Source organism: Mytilus galloprovincialis, chromosome 5 (genome assembly GCF_965363235.1).
Source record: "Mytilus galloprovincialis chromosome 5, xbMytGall1.hap1.1, whole genome shotgun sequence".
Taxonomy (NCBI): domain Eukaryota; kingdom Metazoa; phylum Mollusca; class Bivalvia; order Mytilida; family Mytilidae; genus Mytilus; species Mytilus galloprovincialis.
The window spans coordinates 63,288,364-63,299,502 of NC_134842.1; the positions used below are offsets into that span (position 1 = coordinate 63,288,364).

At 31.7% G+C, this 11,139-nt stretch overlaps 1 long non-coding RNA gene across 1 annotated transcript; it reads left to right on the plus strand.

Moving 5' to 3' along the window:
• Positions 1-4,889: 4,889 nt before the first annotated feature.
• Positions 4,890-10,032, plus strand: LOC143074641 (uncharacterized). The gene is made up of 2 exons (XR_012977985.1): positions 4,890-4,954; positions 8,266-10,032. It is a non-coding gene; the product is annotated as an uncharacterized LOC143074641 (long non-coding RNA).
• The last annotated feature ends 1,107 nt before the right edge of the window (positions 10,033-11,139 follow it).

The window sequence follows — 11,139 nt, forward strand, 5'->3', positions numbered from 1 at the left end:
TAAACAACTCTTGAATGTCAAAATTTAAAGTAATCCAAAGAAAAAACCAGTGGTGAAATAATGATGCACCAGTGAATGAAAAACAAATATGACAGACAGTCACGAACAACAACTTAATCAAAGGGTCGGCGCTTGGGACAGATTTGAGTTAAATATGTTTGTGAACGCTCAATCACCTTGAGCTATAACTAACATGCATCTTCGTTAGACAAGGGTAACAATTCGATACCCCCTTTCCAATCTTGACGGATTAAGAAATATTTTGTGAATACAGCACTGCGCCATATAGTGAAAAACGTTACGCCCATTCCGACTACATCGTTCTTGACCAATAAGAGCACTTGATTTTATAAATTTCCTGAAGGAAAAACCGCATATTTACGTTGACAGTCCGTGCTATGCACGAGGAACACACGTAAGAACAATAAGTTGATTAAGAACTTTAGAAATGTCACTTAATATTTTCTTATGTTTTGGGCGTAAAGACTTGTGGTAATTCTGCATGCCGAAATTGTTCCTCTGAAAGCGCTTTTTTATTAGATGTAACTTTTTCCCTGTAAGAGAGAGTTATCTCCCCATCACTGTTTTTCTTATTATTTCTACTCCTTCGCAAACGTAAAAGAAACAATGTTTCAACTGCGACTTTGCCTCTTGGATTTCGAAATTCTGAATTAACCGGGACAGAGGTATAACAGCACAGCATGAAAATTACTACTAACACAAAAACAAAAGCCACATAGTACAGGTCTAAGAATATTAACTAAAAGCTTGTGCAACGTATACTACAACTGATGACTAAAATATCAATATGTACACCTCCAATTTTAGTGAATTTAGTGGAAAGACGTCATAAACAGTCTGAGAAAAACATGCACTATGATGCGTTGACAGGATAAGGATCATAACTGTTCATAACTATATAGCAATGCTCAAAGATCTTAATACGTTCTCAAATTGATATTACGGGTTATGTTCTTCTCATATATTTTATGATGGTGTGATACTAAACCCTTAACGGTAGGGATTGTGCTTGATTTTCATATGATTAAGACATAATCTTTCAATCAGTTTAATTGAGGTCTGGAGCTAGCATGTCAATAACTGCTAGTAGTCCTTTGTTAATTTATTTTATTATTGTCATTCTGTTAAGTTTCTTTTGTTATCCATTCTGACATCGGACTTAGACTTCTCTTAAACTGATGAATTTTACTGTGCGTAGTGTTGTGTGTTTGTTTTTCTACATTGACTAGAGGTATAGGGTGAGGGGTGAGATCTAAAAAATTATGTTTAACAAACCATTGGTGGCCTTTGGCTGTCGTCTGCTCTTTGGTCTGGTTGTTGTCTCTTTAACACATTCCCCTAGTAGTCCTTTGTTAATTTATATACATGTATCATTGTCATTTTACTTAGTTTCTTCTGTTACCTATTTTGACATTGGACTCGGAATTCTTTAAAACTGAGTTTTACTGTGAGTAATGCTGTGTGTTTGTTTTTTTCTACATTGACTAGAGGTATAGGGGAGGGTTGAGATCTCACTAAACATGTTTAACCCCGCCGCATTTTTTGCGCCTGTCCCAAGTCAGGAGACTCTGGCCTTTGTTAGTCTTGTATGATTTTTAATTTTAGATCATTTATGTTTTAGACTTTAGTATGACGTCCATTTTCACTGAACTAGTACATATTTTGGTTTAGGGGCAAGCTGAAGCCCGCCTCCGTGTGCGGGATTTTCTCGCTGTGTTCAGGACCCATTGGTGGCCTTCGGCTGTTTTTTGCTCTTTGGTCGGGTTGTTGTCTCTTTGACACATTCCCCATTTCCATTCTCTATTTTATTATACCGAGGATCGATAAGTTTACATGGATTGTATCAAAATTCACGAGGTTTATATAAACAGCAAGACCAAAAATATAAAGATCTGACACTCTTTGCTTTGAAATAAGTAAAATTGTAAAGGTACAGCAAAACGTCAACATAAATCTTTGTATCTGTATAAAATTTGAATTGCTTTTCAAGTAATTTGTGATAACGAAATCCATGACTACAAAATTTACTGGTTATAAATTGCATGTTGTACAGTGTGATAAATATTATTGTGTTGTTTGTTCAGCATCTGGTAATTTTTAAACTGCTCAAAATGATTTATGTAAAACAGCTCTTAAATCATTTTTTAAACTAAATTTCCTAGTAAAAACTTTTGACTAAAATTTTATACGTCATATAAAATCAACAAATTTAGCAGTTTACAAGGAACTTGGTAGTTTTCCACTGCATATTGATATTGAGTTATTTAAAAGTGTTCTGTAGAATCAAAGAAATGAAAGAGTGTAATTTGTTAAGTTAAACTAAGTCAAGTTAAGAATAAACAGCATTTATTTGCGTTAGAATGGCAGACAAACATGGAATTCTTCTATTGTTTTATTGCAAAACAGCTAGATGTAGATATTAATTATCTCAATATTGATGACATTAAAGATGTTTTAATCAAGAGCTTTATGCAATTTTGGAAAGAAATTTTTTACAAAATGCTACAGTTTAAAAGGGTACATTTCGAACTTATTTCAATCTTAAGGATATTTTCAAAAAAGAGACTTATCTAAATATTGTCATAAATATTGAAACTAAAATGCACCTCAAACAAATGAGAATTAGTGCTCATAAATTAGCTATTGAGCAGGGTCGTTATTGAAAGATGACAAAAATAAAATAATTTGTAAATTTTGTTTTTTGATTCAATTGAAAATAAAATTCATTTTCTAATGGAATGCCCCGCATTTGAACAACAAAGACAAGTTATGTCAAATTTAAATCTGCTGTAAAATAAGTTATTATCTCAAAAATCTAAATAAATAAACAGATTCATTTGGCTCCTTTCCTGCGAACATGAAGAAATATGCAAATGCTTTGGTTTGTTATAAATGTTTTACAATATGAAAACATCTGATTTTGTTAAATCCATATTATCATACACATTTTCATTATTGTTTCTTTACTGATGTCTATTAGTAATCATTATATGTTACATGCCCTTGATGGCCTAATAATTGGTTTGATAAATTATTCGTAGTCGTACATAATGTAGTCGTAGTCGTACATTCATACGTTCAATGAAATATGCTGCACACACGGTCATATCGAACGGACATAAAGTCTTAAAAACACCACAAAATTTAAATGACAAGATAGACTATGCGTTGACAACTTCCACTTTATAAAGCCTTCGATGCAAACGAATAATATTAAAAGATTTATGTTCAATGTACATATGCAATTAGCATGAGGATGAGAACATGTTGATGCAATATTAATTTGAATACTGATTTTAACTGGACAGACACACTAACCTAGATTTTAACCAAGACACATAAACACATTATTTTGACTCCGGATTGACCAGTCCCTGCACTAATCCTAACTACCGCGTGGAAAACATACACACAGCAAACACCCATCTTGAAGTCTTTGGTTTGAACTGTAAAGCCATCGGACGTATGACCTCTTGCACTTGAGGTAGACACACTATCTTGAGACAAATGCAACATAAATTGATAAATGGGTCATAGAGGTATCCGATAAATTATTTTGCATCTTGATCTTTATATTCTTTTTTGTTATTACACTTAAGAATAAAAACATGGTAAGTAAAAAAAACTGTCTCTAATGGAAAAAATGTTATTGATACATGACACGTTGCCCCTAGACACATTCAAAATCAAATTCAAAAGAGAAGCACCTCCATTGCAGTCATCATCCCTCAAAGAAATAATTTGAAGTAATAGAAAAAGTCAATGGGTTTTTGAAAGAATGGGACAAAAAAGTAACCAGTTGCGGACATTTCACAAGAAACGCCCAATCTTGTTGTTTAAACTATTAAGGACAAACGTATTTACATAATACATTTACAATTTCGAGCGAAGAAAATGTATGCCTTTATTGATGTTCGCTTCTCTTGTTTTTTTTATTTTTGTCAAATATTCGGAATCCTCTGTTTTATCCATGTAATGCTATTAAAAGATTTGGCCACTAACCTTTACTTTTTTCATAATTTTATTACAAACAAATAATTTTCAAGTCAATCCCATTCCAGAAACGCCTGCATACGGAGAATATATCTCCCAGTTGATACGATATTTCAGGGTTTGTATTTACTATCATGATTTCCTTGAAAGAGGGTTGCTGCTCACAAGGAAGCTATTAAATCAAAAGTTCTAAGTGATGAAGTTGAAATCATCCTTTTGTTAATTTTACGGGTGCCATCAAGAGTTGGTTTACCGTTATGGAATATCCGTTTCACAGATGATAGCGGATATGTTCCTAATGTCGTAACTACGATCGCGCCCCCTTTTCTCGAGTGTGACCTACCGAATTATTCTATTTCCTGGTTTTTACTACCATGAGCAACATTACGGGTGCCACATGTGGAACAGGATCTACTTACTCTTCCAGAGCACCTCAGTTTTTGATTGGGACCGTGTTGCTGTTGTATTTTGTGTATTATTGTTTGTCTGTTTGTCTTTTTCTATTTTAGCCATGGCGTTGTCAGTTTATTTTCTTCGATTTATGAGTTTGAATGTCCCTTTGGTATCTTTCGCCTCTCTTTTATATTAATAATATCACTTTCCTTCAAATAAAATCATTGGTAATTTAGATTTTCCCTGTATAAGGTGTTGCAGTTTATACACAAACAATCTTATAGTCAAAGCTGCCTGCATAATATATTTGTGTAGCTGCTGTGTTCTTAAGGATCATGAATAGGAACTAACTTGTTATCGACACTGCTCATTTGATAAGTTCAATATGCATTTAGGGGTTAAAATAAGTGTTCATATTTTTATTTGCTCATATGTCATAAATTTAGACATTTAAATTTTATTTGGTTGTAAGTACAACATACGTGATTTCCTGTGACCTTGATTTTTTTATACTTGCTGATAACAAGGGCGATGTTTAACCTATAAGGTATGTATTTTCCTTCTTGCATTTATTTACAATGTCTTTTGTTTAATTGGTATATGCTTTTGAAAAATGTACAAACTATCTTATTTTGTTATTGGTTGTATATTTACCTGTAGGATAAATTCAGTCACAAAATGTGTGAAGAAGTGTGGAGTCATCATTAACAAAGATTTAGCCAAAATGTTCTCAACTCAATCCTTCCAAGATATCGTCTTGACTTGAATAAATTGGAGTGTCAACATATCTGTAATCTTAAACAATAGATTATCAAAATAAGAGGAATTGTATTTTTTTTCAAATAACTATTCGCATGAATATGTATAATAAACTATAATGGCCTTATTATTGTGACCTAAGTTTGGTTAAATTGGTTAAAATAAGCTTTAAATATAAATTAAGCATATAAACCCCAGATAGAATACGTTTTAAAATTCTAATTTCGTTTATAACTAGGTTGTACATTAAATGTATTTAGATACTCTGATTTGAGCGGCCATATTTTTGATATTGGTTACGCAAATAAACCAATGAAAACGCTCTAAGGTAAAATGAAGATAAATAAATTCAACAAGCGGGAGTCTCCTACAAAAATATTTTTAACGACCATATATAGGCACTTGTGTGATTTTGTAGACTGTTTGTTAATGGTAATGGTTAGGTTGTTGGTTAACCGACCTACACCTAACATCTCCTTTTATACTGTATATATGCAAACTTGATCTCTTATTGATTTATAAATTGTGTGTGCCGGACATATTTTTTATATTTGTCTTTGTCACAAAATTATTTTAACAAGTAAAACCCTGACGGCTTAAAATGCATAAATTACATGAATTACAGCTCTGTACATGTACATAAAAACATACAACATATGGATAAAATACTAAATGAGTCAAGTTAATAGTTATACACATGTAACTATATAAGATAATTGACCAATATGGATCTCATTTTCGCAACTCCATGGATTGCGTCATATAGCAAACAATATTAGACAAAATATCTTTGCTGGGGTCAAAAATATTTTGAAATTAGAATTTTAGTTAAGCTGGTTAAAATTAGGATAATGGATTTTCTTATATTACTACTGATTTGGCAATGAAGAAAAAGGTGTTCCGCGTCATCTAAAATTTTACAAACTTTACAAACTCTATGTTCTCTTGGAATTCTTGTATTGGTCAATTTCAATTTCCAAGTTATAGTATGGTCACTTATACCTAATTTTGTTAAACAAAATTTTAGATTGCGCAGGTAGACGTCCAATTTAATTTATTTTTTAAGTTTTCTATAAAGGTGAATTTTAAAACTATTATCCTAATTTGAAAATTTGTGTAGATTAATTCTTTCAGACTTTTAAAAAAAAAATTTAACTGATTATTTTATTAGTTTATCAAAATCAACATATTCTTCTTTATCAATATTTAATTTTGTAAAAGTGTGATTTGCAAAAGTATACATGTAAATATTCCATCTTCAAACATAGACTTATTTACTTTAAAATAATCGTTTATCAGAAAGTTTATTTGACAGTTAATTCTACAAAAAATGATAAAACTTGAATCTTTAAGATTGAGTCAAGTAGAAATTGTTCAATCTCAGTCTTGTCAGCTTTATTACATGAGGTTTATTTTATTTATAGTTTTTGTCTCAATCGATTTATAACTTTCGAACAGCGGTATACTACTGTGGCCTTTATTTACGAAAATGTATGATGCACTTTCTCAAAACTGCTCATCGGGATATAGCCTTTTAATGCTGATCCGGCGTGAAGCAAACATCCATCAATCATTATTTTTAAAGTTGAATCTATCTGTCAAGGATAATATATATATATATAAGTTAGTCTATACATGTATCTGTGGCTAATATTCTTCATAAAATAAATTTCACCGTTTAATTAATAAAATTAGTGTTTAATTAATGGATCATCTAATTTTCATGGTAAGTCAAAATTGATATGATAAAATTCATTAGACATATATTTTTTTAATGAGAACTTTAATCGCTTTCTTTGATAGTTCCTGTGTTGATCTCTGTTATCTACCTTTATTATCATTGATGTTCCCATGCAAATTATACGTTTTTACTTTAGTTTGGTCTAGTAGGGACACGGGAAGACATGTCCCATGAGTTTGAATGACATTAAAGTAACCAGAAATATATGTAACACCAGAATATCAATATGTTCATAAAATAATGAACAGACGAAGAAAATCAGAACTCCAACAAATAGTCTTTGCAATTAAAGATCAGAAAAAAACTGATATTTCAGTCACTACAAACAAAAAAGATAAAATGTTAATTGTCCAGAACCATATTTCACAATTTACTTCAGAAATTATTCTGAATGTGGTGTCATTTTGTAGTCTTATTGAAATATACATCAGGTAAGCAAGTTATGATAATCTGATTTTTACTCAGATTGTAAACCTCCAATAAAGTCATTTCCAAAAACAACGTTAGCACGCATGTTTTTACACGAATCTTGCGTTTTACTTTCAAAATGTGTTATCCCTGAAACCAGGTGAAAAAGAAATGCACTACGAAATAAGTGTGTTCTCGGGCCATTTGGACCTTGATTTTTACATTTAAAATGTGTTATCCCTGAAAATACTTCCAAAATCATACTCCCACTAGGCTAATCAGTTAGAAAACCAACAGAAATACATTAAAATTAAAATAAGCAAAATTTAAATCATAAATACATTTGCGCACAAACAATGTTGCAGACTTCATATAAAGTACTATGAAGCATATTTGATCCCCGGTATAATTAATGCATGATATGTTAAAAAAATATGTAAATTGTTCATTAATTTCTAATTTCATTATCATATGATTCCAAACTTCTTTACAAAAACGAAAAAAAATGAAATTAAAATTATGTTAAAAATATAACATAATAATTTAATTTTGGATGTAACACGTCTTCTGATTGGCTGACGTTATTTTGTTAAAATTAAATTATAAGATATGACTGTAATATTTTGTCTGTCTATTCGAAATAACATAAAAAATGTGGTGCACACTGTTAAATAACCCGCTACGCGCGTTATTCAGTGTGCACCACATTTTTTATGTTATTTCGAATAGACAGACAAAATATTACAGTCATTCCTTAAGTAACTGTGGATATATTTCACAACCCTGACAACAGAGCAACTGACACATTTATTTTGAACAGATTTAGATTTCACAATAAAAATTAATTTGCGAAGTTAAATATGTAGAACAAATATATATCTAAGGTTGTAAACGGGATGCCTTTCTTATTTCTCCATTGGTATTTTCATACTGAAATTTATTTATTGTAGCTCGAATCTTTTGATTATGGCATCTATTAACCATATTTGTCATCTTTGTGAAGAGGAAGATGTGTCCAATGTTGCAGTTGTTTGGTGTGCAGATTGTGAGACTTTTCTTTGTAAAGCCTGTGAAAGCCATCACAGCAGAAGTAAAGCCTCAAAAAGACACCAAACTATAGCCCTGGATGACTACAAGAAACTGCCTTCGTTTATTGTTGATATAAAAAGTCGTTGTGAAAAGCATGATGAAAAGTATGACTTTTATTGTAAATTCCATAGCGACCCGTGCTGTGTTAAGTGCATAAAAGATAACCATAAAGATTGCAGGGATTTCGACCTATTAGTTGAAGTTTTAAGGGATATCAAAACTTCCGCTAAAGTTTCAAATTTGGACAAGGAGTTTAACATTTTACTTGAAAATTTTCAAACAGTAGTTAAATATTTAAATTTGAGAATAACCACCCTTTGTGAAAATAAAATAGAATCCGTTAAACAAATACAAAATCTGCGTTCAGCAATTATCATGCAGTTAGATGAAATAGAAAAGGAAATAGTTGATGATTTATCTCTGGAAATCAATAAGATGAAACTAAAATTTGATCAATTTAACACTGAAATTGAGAATAAAAAGAAAGATATTCAAAATTTGCAAAATGACCTCTCACGAGTGACAATGTATGCGACGGACCTACAATTTTACGTATGTTTGCAGTTTTTGGAGAAATCTATATCAACAGAAGTTATATATCTACATGATTTGCAACGAAAGGGTCAATTGGATGACATTCGTATTGAGTCCAAACTGCCTTCCCATTTAAAATGTCTGACTAATATCATTAGGACATTCGGCAAGGCAGTTCAACATTCGCCGCCGTGTCCTTTGAAGCTAAAAACTTCTGGCGAGTATCAAGTTCAGCTATCAGCTCCAACTTTATTGACAATTGATAGTATTCAACCGAAACTGAAAACAACATTTAAAATTCCGATAAGTTCTAAGGATATAGAAATATATGGTAGTCAAGTTTTACCTGATGGTAGAATTCTTATTCTAGATGCAGCCAGTAAACGTTTGCTTTTGTTTTCCAAAGACGGGGATTACATTAAGGATGTAATCTGTTTAGAAGGCGAGCCAAGTGACATTTGTTACATCAAAGGCAATTTAATAGCTGTTACGATTCACTTCGAACAAACAATTTTGCTGATTGACATATCACAGCAAAATATAACTAAGACTATTAATGTAACAGATGAATGCTTTGGCATCGAAAGCAATGGGGAAACTTTGGTAGTGAACTTGGTTGGTAGTGAAGTTATTAAACTTCTTACATTGGATCTCGACGGTAATATTTTATCAGCGGTAAATGTACCAGGAATGTATACTATTTGTACAGCACTGAATAAAAAAAATATGATATGTACAGATTGGAATGATAATCTCATATCTTGCTACTCAAATAATGGGATCTTATTATGGACACACCAACATGAAGACATTCGCGAACCATTTGGGATAACAGTTAACAAACATGGATTCATATTTGTTGCATGCACGGGAAATGACCGGATTATAGTTTTATCCGAAGACGGGAAAACGAGTAAAACAATTTTGTCGAAGGAAAGTGGACTTGATAGTCCACATGCAATAAGTATAGACAAAACATCGTCTACGCTACTTGTTACAAATTTTTCTAATGGTGACGCCTACTTATTCGATATTTAGAAGTCAAAAATACAGTTGAAATGTTCATGTACAAGTCAAGATATTTGGACAATGGTTGTTTTAGTTTGACTTTTTGTCCTTTTTTGAAGCGAAATCGGTGGCTGACATGGTCGGTTGTACTCTTCAATATATTTGACGATTGCTGTTGTCATTTGTATTTATTATTGCTAACAGTCTGTTCCTGTGTAATGTTGTTTTATGGACTTTTGATCTTGTTTTACATATTTATCTTGTCTGTCTTTCTCTCATGTCTCATGGTTTGGGTTGTACCTTTGATTTTTGTAACAAGTGAATATGCCACAAGGCATTAAGCAGATAACCATCAATATATAAGACTTCGAAATCGAAAAGAATAATCAAAGGATTTGATTATTATAAATAGATCAAAACATTAAGTTCTAACTTTTTTCATAGATATAGTCTCAATTATAGAAGTATGATTGCACTTGCAGTATTTAAATGTGACGTAGATAGTATACACTATGTATATTTTTATGATGATGTCGTTAACAAATTAAGACTTAATAAATTCATAAACCTATAGAAATAATAAGGTGTGGTATGATTGCCAATAAGATAACTCTCTACAAGAGACAAAACGACACAGTCAGACATTAATAAATATAGGTCACTGTACGGCCTTCAACAATGGGCAAAAGTCATACTGCATAGTCCGATGACTGAATTTAGTTTATACTATTGTTGCTATATCTGTGTTCGAAGTACAGTTGTTATTGGGCATCTAACTGGCATAACTTGAAACATACCGTTCTTCGTATCGTCCTTCATGAATTAGGAAGTTATTAAAGTAAAATGTCAACTCCCTAGGTCAGAGGTAACCTTATGCGTGTTTAGCTATTCTTTAAACATCTTCTTAAGTGTTAAATAAATTAAACGCAGATACCAAAGATTAAAAAGTCGATGAAAAATCTATGGATAAACGAACGATAGACGAAAAGACAAACAATCACATAAATCTCTAAACAGAAAAAGTATACTTAGCAACACATAACCAACAAAAACTGGGGGGTCAGGTGTTCCTAGAAGGTTACGCAAAAGATGTTCTACTTGTGGCACCCATTGATGTTGTTTCAATTCGGTGATTAGATTGCCAATCACGAATTCAATCATATATACGTCGTTGGCTTTCAAAGTTTGGAGGT